Source organism: Callospermophilus lateralis, chromosome Y (genome assembly GCF_048772815.1).
Source record: "Callospermophilus lateralis isolate mCalLat2 chromosome Y, mCalLat2.hap1, whole genome shotgun sequence".
NCBI lineage: Eukaryota > Metazoa > Chordata > Mammalia > Rodentia > Sciuridae > Callospermophilus > Callospermophilus lateralis.
The window spans coordinates 7,963,390-7,973,345 of record NC_135326.1 but is presented as its reverse complement, the minus strand read 5'-3'; positions in this window follow the sequence as shown (position 1 = coordinate 7,973,345).

Sequence of the window (9,956 nt, the reverse complement as noted above, 5' to 3'; positions counted from 1 at the left end):
AGCATTTCGTAATTCACCAAGAGCTCACTCCAGGTTAACCCTGAGGGTAGATTAATAGTGTATACAGTGGAGAAGGTGACTTCATTTTGACTCAACCTAATCTAGACGTCAAACACACACAAATATGCAGGATGTGACATACTGCTGGAATTGGTACGTAATGGGTTTGCTTCAAATTCATGACATCCTCAAACTTTTTGAATTTAAACGACTTTTTAAATCCATCTGAATATATTCGAGACAGCCCTCGGGCATCCTGATTTATGCTAACAATCTGAACGTGTTTTTTTTTTTTTTCCTCAGCAAAGATAACCACATTTGAATAGACTGAGCAGTTTAACCACCTCAACAGATTTCTGATCCAAGCAAGTGTGAAATCATTTCCCCTGCTTTGCAGAGCCAAATGCTCTCGATGAGAAAGTCAACAATACAGAGAGGAGATAATGCGATTCAAAAGGCGTGGAGACGTGGAGCCGGGGCTTACAGAAGATGTATTTGCTAATATTATCATGTGGAATTGCAGCAAGGAAAACACTGTGGTCCCCGAGTCCCATGATCTCAAAGACGCTTTGCAGGATGGAATTAGTTGTGACCTCTACTAGACGGTAAAGGAGCCTAATAAGAGAAGTCACAGAATCCCCAGCAGCTCTGGGTCATTTTGGAAGATGACTCAGGATGCCCACCCCTGCCCCCACGCTGACTCACGGGAAGGAAAGCCAGCCTCAGAGTGTGGGGTGACACGGGAACAGGGGAGCCCTGTCCCCTGGCCGTAGCACCTCAGTATCTGACCAAGAGCCAGGGAAAAGTGAAACGTAGAGTCTGCAGTTTCTCATCAAATCTAAAGATCAGCGTCTCTAACTCTAGAATCAGAATTCTAAGTTGTGGCCTTTATTGATCATGAATAATGACAATCCAATTGCAAGGTGGTTTTTTGTTGTTTTGGTTTGGTTTGGGTTTTTGTTCCACCAGCTGCAGAAGGCATGACGAAAATGGGCAGGCAGTCTATACTCTCTGGCTTACCCCCCATTCCCCAGCCTTGCTCAATCTCCTAGGTTCTGAGCTGGGATCTTACCGTGAAAAAAAAAAAAATGGATTTTTTAAAAAAGGATGTAAGACAGGGTGTGGGGATCTCCCTGGAGCAACGGGTCCCCTGCTGGCACCAACGGAGTCAGTGTCTGCTGGAAGGTTTTCAGCAAACCTCAAGGGTGCGCAGCCTGGGTCCCTGGTTCAGGAGGCTTTGGAAGGACTGGGGATGCCCAGTTCTAACTGGCTCCCAGGTGAGGCTGATGATGCTCCTGTATCAACCTCACCTTTCCAGAGCCGCCCACCTGGGGCTTAATGAAGTCAGCCCTGGGAAGGATTTGAATTACTAATTGCAAGCTTATCTGTAGACACTGCCTCTGGATGTGGGCACCCGGCTCCACGTTCCCTTTGATCCCTGCTGGTTTCCTACACATTTTAGATTCCAACCAGCCCCCCCTGGTTAGTTAGAACCTGGCTTTGCACAGTGAAAGGCAGGAGCTCAGGGAAGATATCCTGGGGGGCAGGCTGGAGTGCGACCATGTGAATAAAACGTGGAGATCCTTTTTGTTCTCCTCTTCACCGGCCTGTGATGGGAATGACAGAACATACCCCCTTTAATAAATGGTGGCAGTCGATGTCCACACCCTACAGCACCTGCAAGCATCTCTACTATGTGCTGGTGGCTTTAGCCTGGCCAGGTAGGCAGCTGGGCATCTCTTCGGCACAGGTGACATGAAGTAGGAGAAACGAGTACGTTAAGCTTTTACATTTAAGAAGACGGTTAAAGTCAGATGGGGGCGGGAGGGGGACCTTGTGGGAATACACATAAGAAAAGCTTAAAGAATAAATATGAGGTCTGTAGGGAACGCGTGGGGATCTATCTAGGTAAAGGCTCCACCCATTCTTCCTGGGATGGCTGGAAGGGTTGCCAGGCGGAAAAGGGACTTATGTGACCATTTGGATTTTCTTGGGAGGAGTCAGGAGAGAATGTGCTGTCTGTGGTGCTGTGGGGAGGTGGCGTTTTAACGGCACAGGGCACCCATTCCACGTCGCTGCCCAGTCTAAACAGTTCCGTACACAGTATGAATACACCAGGGCTTACTGCCGCCCCAGTCTCAGCTCCAAGCAGCTGCTGCCCTTCTGAATAGCCTGGGACGTCTTCTGTCACCTGAGCTCTAAGCTCCCAGTCTCCAGGCAACAGGCCCTTCCCCCACGCCCATCTAGGCCCGGGAGACACCTGCTCCCAGGACGCCCGCCCGCCCGCCCGCAGGCTCTCCAGCCCTTCCTACCCTCCTGATTGCTATGGAGTTCTGTCTAAATAACCTCTCAGTTTGTAATCAGCGCGCCCCTCCTGACCCATTAATTCATCGAGGGTGCAGTCTAGTATTTGGGGCCTCAAAATCACGTCTGATTGCATACAAACACCAAAGTGATCAGCCACGGTGGGGAAACAAACAGCCACGGGAGTGCAGCCCAAGTTGCTGCAGGTTATAGACAATAACCAAACGAAAGCACCAACAGGGGTACGCATGGCTACGCGGCAACATGCACAGCATTCATCCGGCGTACATGCTTGTGCCAACCCGTTCACATGTGTGCACAGGGGTCAGTAAATGCATACACGTGCACGTAAACAGGTAAACACACACACCTATACCTGAGGGCACTTGTGTGCACACCTAGAGCTATACACAAATGCCCACGTACCCATGACACACCCACACGCACATGCACATGCTTAGGCATAAACGGATACGCTCACCAGATACACAGAAGCACATGCATCCACACCCACACGTATTGATGTGACGAGTCCTCTGTTGGCAGCTGAGAGAGTAAGTAAACCAGAAACCTTTGTAAGGCCTTGCTCCAAAGAAAAGGTGATGGAAAATCAGGTTAAGGCCACTCCATCCTTCAGACTGAGACTCCGAACAGGGACCTCCAGGATTCCGCAGTCAGTTTTCATCTTGCAATAAGGGGTTCAGGGGAGCTGGGGATGTGGCTCAAGCAGTAGCGCGCTCACCTGGCATGCGTGCGGCCCAGGTTCGATCCTCAGCACCACATACAAACAAAGACGCTGTGTCCGCCAAAAACTAAAAATGAATGAAAGGGAGCCAACTCTTATGTGCACGTACGGATATGTCACAAGAGTCTGTAGGAAAAGCAGAAGGCAAAGGCCCCTGTACTTCCCCCATTCTGCCGCTAACAGGCAGATCATAGTAAGCACCTAAGCTCACACCTCATGCACTGCAGGGCTCACTCCCTGACAAAGGTATGGGTCCTGCTCTCCTGAATTGAGTGAGAAAAGCAGGCAAATAAGCAGAACCAGGAAAATAAAGGGAGGCCAAATCAGAGAGCCATGCTGTCCTCCACCTGCCGGCTCTCCACACCAGATCACAGGCCCTCCCAGCAGGTAGCAGGTGCCTGGGTGGGGTGACTGGGGAGAGGCGAAACCCAGTATGTGCCCTGGTCGCGGCAGCTGCACTTTGGTCACAGGGAATGAGCAAGAAGATGATTAAACAGAGGCTTTCCCTACTGCATGGCCTTTCCTCTCTCTCTCTCTCAGAGTCTTTACTCTTATGTAAATAGATGCAAAATAACCCCCCCACACACACACACACACTGTGTTTTCAGCCAAAATGACACTGCTCTGGCTGTCTGGGTGCTTGGCAAAGGTTTTAACATCCCTATTCAAAGGCAGGAAGCCCGGCTCTGCAGCGTCCAGACTGAAGGAGATTAGCAGCTGAGGCGGTCACCGGGACAGCTAAGCTGGGGGCCTGGAAGCCACCCAGCTTGATCTCCCCCAGGGCGACTTTACATAATCAGGAAACACCAGCCTGTGCATGAAACCTCAGTTCCAGAGGCAGATGTTGAAAATGGAGCAACATCTACGGATCAATATGGTTTGAAGGCCATTGAACAATCAGAGAGAGTTATACCAAGGCCTGGTGCCCGACTTCCATCCTCCATGATGCGTTTCCAGCCAATTATAATGCCCCCTTTCTGCTCCACCTCTTTAAAACGTGGTCAGATGAAAGATAGAGATACTTATTTGGAGTGAACATTGAATTTTGAAGATGTCAAACATAGAAAGGGGGTGAAATGGCGAACCAACTCACGCTGGCTCATCTCAGGGAAGACAGGAAAGATGGGTAGGTCACAAGCCCCATCTGCAGCAAGAACAAGTTGGATTTTGTTTCACAGTCCCGGGCATCGCGCTTTCTCTTTCAAAAAGCAACTGACCTGCAGTCCTGCCTGGTTCAAGTGGACAGGCTATGCCACATTCCTCAGCCAACCACCTGTTATCGGCAGGAGAAATGCAGACCCCAAGTAATGCTGATAAGAGGAAGTCAAGTTACCCTGAAGGGAGAGGCTTTTATGGCCCTTTTCATAGACCAGATCCCCAAACTCGGGGAGATAAGGGTGATTCCCCCAACCATAAGCCCTCTAAGAACTTGTGGTTAAGAATCCAATTAGAACAAGTCTGCATGGGCCAAGGTGACCTAGAATGGTCATGGCAGCGGGCACTTGAAGTCTGATGTCATCCTGCTGTCAGTCAAAAGTCAGGTCAGGAGCTGGACCTCAGCGGGACTCTGTGGAAACCTCCCTGGGACCCCAATAAAACTGGGGTGCAGGAGGGGCGGGCATCTGTCCCTTGAGAGTGTCCCCTTTTCCTTTCCCATCCCTTCAATAGGCTCATTTCTACTACTGTGACCCTATGTCTGAAATCTTGCTGATTTGATCGCAAAAATCTAGGTGTGAACGGAGGTCTTCACACTGCCTCAGTTTCCCGGGAGACCCCAGCTCCAGAACACTCCCAGCCCGAGCGATCGTCTTTTAGCTAATTACAAGGAGCCATACCTTGTGGTTGATTGTCCAAGGCAGAAGCCTAGAGTGGATTGGTGCATCGCATGACCCAGTTTTTGTTTTAATCATATTAAGGGAATACTGAGGCTCAGTCCCAGTGATTGGATTAGGTTAAGCCAGAAAGAGCCTTCTCTATGTGGGTCGCCAAGTGTTGTCTGTCTGTCCCACGGGATTCTCCTGTGTGCGGAGTACATTGCAACTCAATCGCTGTCATAATCACGTCAACAGGTCAGGCACCATAGCACATGCCTGTAATCCCAGCAGCTCGGGAGGCTGAGACAAGAGGATACCAAGTTCAAAGCCAGCCTTAGCAGCTTCATAAGGCCCTAAGCAACTCAGTGAGACCCTGTCTCTAAATAAAATACAGGGCTGGGGATGTGGCTCAGTTGGTAGCCTTGCATGCACAAAGCCCAGGGTTCAATCCCCAGCACCATAAATAAATAAATAAAATACCAAAAAAGAAAATGACTGGCTGGGGATGTGGCTCAGTGGTAAGTACCCTTAACAATCCCCTGTACCAAGAAAAAAAAGCAGAACAGAATGATACCAGTCCCACTAAGCCAGCCTGGACACAGGCGGGGCTAGTGTCCTGGTGCTCATCAGCCCACCTCCCCTGAGCAGGTCCACCTTCTGTCTGCAGATGAAAATACGAATTCTCACCTCACCTCATTTGGGCTCCTGGGCAGGGTTCTGACACCTTCTCTTCCCAAGTATAAAAGAAAGACGTCTCACTGCTGAAAGTACGTACAAAACAAAGGAGACTTCATACCCATTTCTAGCAGCTTCCGAGGCTGCCCCAGAACGGCAGCAGACTGTACCATTCAGAGCCTCAGAGAATCTCAGCAAGGGAGTGTTTGATTCCTCGAGTCTTCCTTGAGAATCTCAATTTTTAAACTTCAACCACATTTTTTAGACCTATCGTATTTTAAAATATTATTTGACCTTTCTTTTTTTAATTCTTATATAATTTCTTCTTTTCCCAAATTAATAAGTACCCAAAAGCTCTTGCCTACTAAGTTTGGGCAGTATTTATTCATGCCCCCAAATGGAAAATATTATGTGAGCATTACTGCAGCTCAAACATAGCCATAGTCCAGCAAAATGGACTTTTTAAGAAATTCTGGTGGCCATGGCTGGGCTCTGGTTTTGTGTATTTGTTATTTGTGGCCTGCTGTAATAAAATTCACCCAAACTTAACAGCATACAACTATATTGATTGTAATCCCCTCAACCTCTGGGGGTCACGATTTGGGTGCTGTCTAGATGGATAGTCGGACTCCGGGTGTCCCAAAAGGTTTCAGTTCAGCTGTCCACTGGGACTGCCATTGTGGGATGGCTTGACCAGGGCTGGTGAACTTCCACGATGACTTGTGAAAATAGGTGGTGATTGAAGACTGTGCACTGTTAGGAGGGCTCAGCTCTTCACCAGAAAGAACTCTCCACGGGCTTCTTATACTCACCATTCTAAAACACCTGGCCACCCCAATTGATGGTGATCCAAGGAAGAAAAAGACTGAAATGGTGATGTGTTCTATGCTCTAGCCTCTAAAATAACACCCCATCTTGCCACCATATTCTATGGGTGATGATATTCCACCGGTTAGTCTTCATCAACGTGGAAGGACCCTACACATATCACAAGGGAAAATTCATTGGGCGCCATATTGGAAAATGGCTACTCCATAGTTTCCCAGAGAATGACGGGAATTGTCAAAACGGGAAAGATCAAGACCGAGTTGAGGGCTTGCAGACTGACTGGCCAATCTTGTACCAGAAGGCCACCAATTCAAATGTCACCATCCAAAAATGCATGGCAAACCCAGAGTTCATCTAATATAATGGAGCCATTAAAGATCAAAGACGATCCACTCCTGTGGTTGGCTGAAGCAGCAAAAATTTTGGAGCAAGAGAAAGGCTTGGAGTAGATAGCGGTGTTCCAAATGGTCCATTTAGTGTGGAGCAAAATTCCAGGCAGTAGCTGAGGAAAGCGTCCAACCCACCCACAGAGAGGGGAGTTGGCTGTGGATGAAGGTAGGTCAGTGAATGTCGAGGGCACCCATGGGCTAATCAGGGGAAAGGCAGGAGTGGGAGCTCAGTGTTAACTAGAATAGCGCCAAGATGCCCATGACCCTTCCCCAGTGTTGGCTAGGAGGCCAAGAACTCCAGCACACGTTCCAAAGCCCCTGCCTCGACGGGTCTCAGCTTCTGGCTCTGGATACCATTTAGACCAAGCTGCCAGTCAAAGTCACATAATACCTGAGACTGAGAGGAGTAGAGAAAGGTCTAGGCGGATAAGAAGGCCCTTAGGGACATCCCAGGATCAGTGGGGATGTGTGCACCCCAAACTAACAGAGAGTCATCGTTGCTTACGGGACAAGAATCTGGAGACAGCACTGGCTTGCCTTGGTTCCGTAGCCGGTGTTTCTGCTCTTCTCTGTTACTAGCGCTTATGTCTGAAAACTAGCCACTGTCCCTCCAGGGGTGGTGGCAGTGTACAAGGCAGAAGGTCCCAGGACTTATCCTAGCTCCCTGAAAGGCCCAGGAAGTGGAGAGAAATGAGCAAGAAAGTCGTTTGGATGAGGCACACGCCATTAACCTTAATCCTCATGCTTGTTGCTCCATGTTTGAGAGTTGGCTTCCCCAAGAGTGTGTGTGTGTCTAGGATCAAAGAAACAAGAGAGAGGGAGAGGGAGGGGAGCCAAAGGAAGGGAGGGAGGAGGAGGAAGAGGGGGTTGGTCTCCCACATACCCCCTCCTGGCTCCTTCCTGGGGCACATCACTTTGCCAGAACTGCATGTTACAACTTCCCCCAAAGCATATTTTCCAAAACAAGAGCTCTTCAAGATCCTCCATGAATCAATGAGGATCTGGTGGGAACAAAGGAGGTGACACCCACACCACCCACGCATTCGATTTGCACAAAGCAGACTCTTCGATAACCCGCCCTGGGAGAAGGTCTTTACTCCATGTGGCAGATACTGAGCTCCATCCCGGGTTCCAGGTTCTCCTTTGTTGTCCTGAAGAAAAGAGTTATTTGGTTTCTCATTATAATGGGATCTGTTACAATATTCATCATTTCAGGCTTTGTGGAAGCTGCCCCTAGCCCTGGGATGTAATTCCAGCTGTTGAGACCTCGTGAGGAGTCTCCAATAGATCTACGCAAAGGCTCCATTTCCTGATGAAGACCTCGTCTCTTCCTCCCTCCTTTCCTTCCTTCCTCTTCCCTGTAGAACACACACTTGTGGGGAAACCATCTCACCAACACAGAACATCCAGTGAGAGGGTTAAAATGCAAACTGAGGGCAAGACCCGGGAAGGAGACCGAGCCCGGATGTTGCTGAGCACGTGGAGGTGCTACAGGCACGCCTGGAGCATCTGTGTCTGGTCCTTCAGCAGTGGGACAAGAAAGAAGTTCCTGCTGGGTCGAGGCTGTGTCACATGCAGCCAAAGCCAGCGTGGTCCCTCAGATTCACCCAGTGTGCTCCAGCTCATGTGAACCCAGAGACCCCTTCCTCATAGTCCTGAACAACATCCCACAAAGATGTAGTTCTGCAGATCCTGATTTTGGAAATACTGACCCTGTTAGTATCAGGACGGTTCTGAATAAAGAGAGGAGCGCTCCTGGGTTGTGACAGTATAGCAGCCCACATGCTGCTTCTTTGCAGCCGGGGTAGAGGGAGGGACAGTGAGTCATACTGGAACATTACCATCCTAATTCAAAAACACTGGAAGCATCAGGCCAAAAGTGCATTGGTCACCTTTGTCTTCAGAGCACAAATATTTTAAATGCAAAATTTATCACTTCCTTGTATTACTGATTTGCATTCCTTGGGCAGGAGTTATAATTTTAATAACAGACTCCATGGACAAAAGACAGCCTGCAGCTGGTGGCTGGCCCTAATCTTCTGCACTTCCAGTAATTCAAAATAAGCCCCAGCTCTTTATTCTTGCTCTTCTCAGCAGCAAGCATATCCCCAGATGTGGGGTGGCTGAGAACTCTTAGGACTTCAGAGCTGTCCTGAAGCTGTCACCCCATTAGGAAGCCACCGGCCACAAGAAGCCATTAGCACTGGGAATGGGCCAGTCACAGGAGAGATCTACTGCAAATGTCAGACACAGGATCGTGAGGATTCAGTACGAGAAAAAGACTATAAAATATCCATTACTATATTAATTACAGGTTGAAAGATAATTTTTTGATGTATATGATTAAAATTCATTATATATATGATGAAAACTGATTTCATTTGGGTTTTTTGGAGGGGTGCGTGTGAGATGAGACTGCTAGGAAAATTCAAAATGCATACGTGGCTGGTCCATGTGGTGACATCCTGGGAGACTGTGGGCTCTTCACACATTCTTCTCATTATCCTGTTGTGACCCGGTACTAGCCAGGGTTCTCTGGAGGAACAGGACCAATGGGATATGTGTGCAGGGATGATTACAAAAAAAAAGGGGGGGAGGATTTATTAGATTGGCTCACACCACCAGAGCTGGATGGTCCCCGGGGGCCGTATGCAGGCTGCAGAGATGGATGAACCAGGAGCTGCTCAATCTAAGAAGCTGGAGCCTCAGAACAAGAGGGACCAACCATGCAGCCCCCTGTGCAGGAGCAAAGGCCTGGGAGCTCCCTGGAGAGTCACTGGTCAGAGTCCACTCTGTGAGGTCTGATGTCCTCAGGGGACCGCAGCAGCCATCACGAGCCTGCTCAAGGACGCTGGAGCAGTCTTCTTGCTGTTGCTTCCTTCTTTTTCCAAGTTTCTGTCCCCTCCAGGCCTGCAACCTACTGGACAGTGCTGCCCACACTTAGGGAGGCTCTGCACTTCAGCTGGCTATGCCCCCTGCCAATCACGCCTGGACACACCTGCTGGACACGCCCAGAGCCCCTCTGTCCTTCAGCATCTCTTAATCTACTCAGAGTTGACATTCATGTTAATCATTAAAGACCCCTTTGGGAGAGTCTTTGATCCTCAGCTTCCCCATCTACAGAATGAGAGGATTGGAACACTTCGCTCTTTTTTTTTTTTTTTTTAATATTGGGGACTGAACCCAGGGGTGCTGTACTAC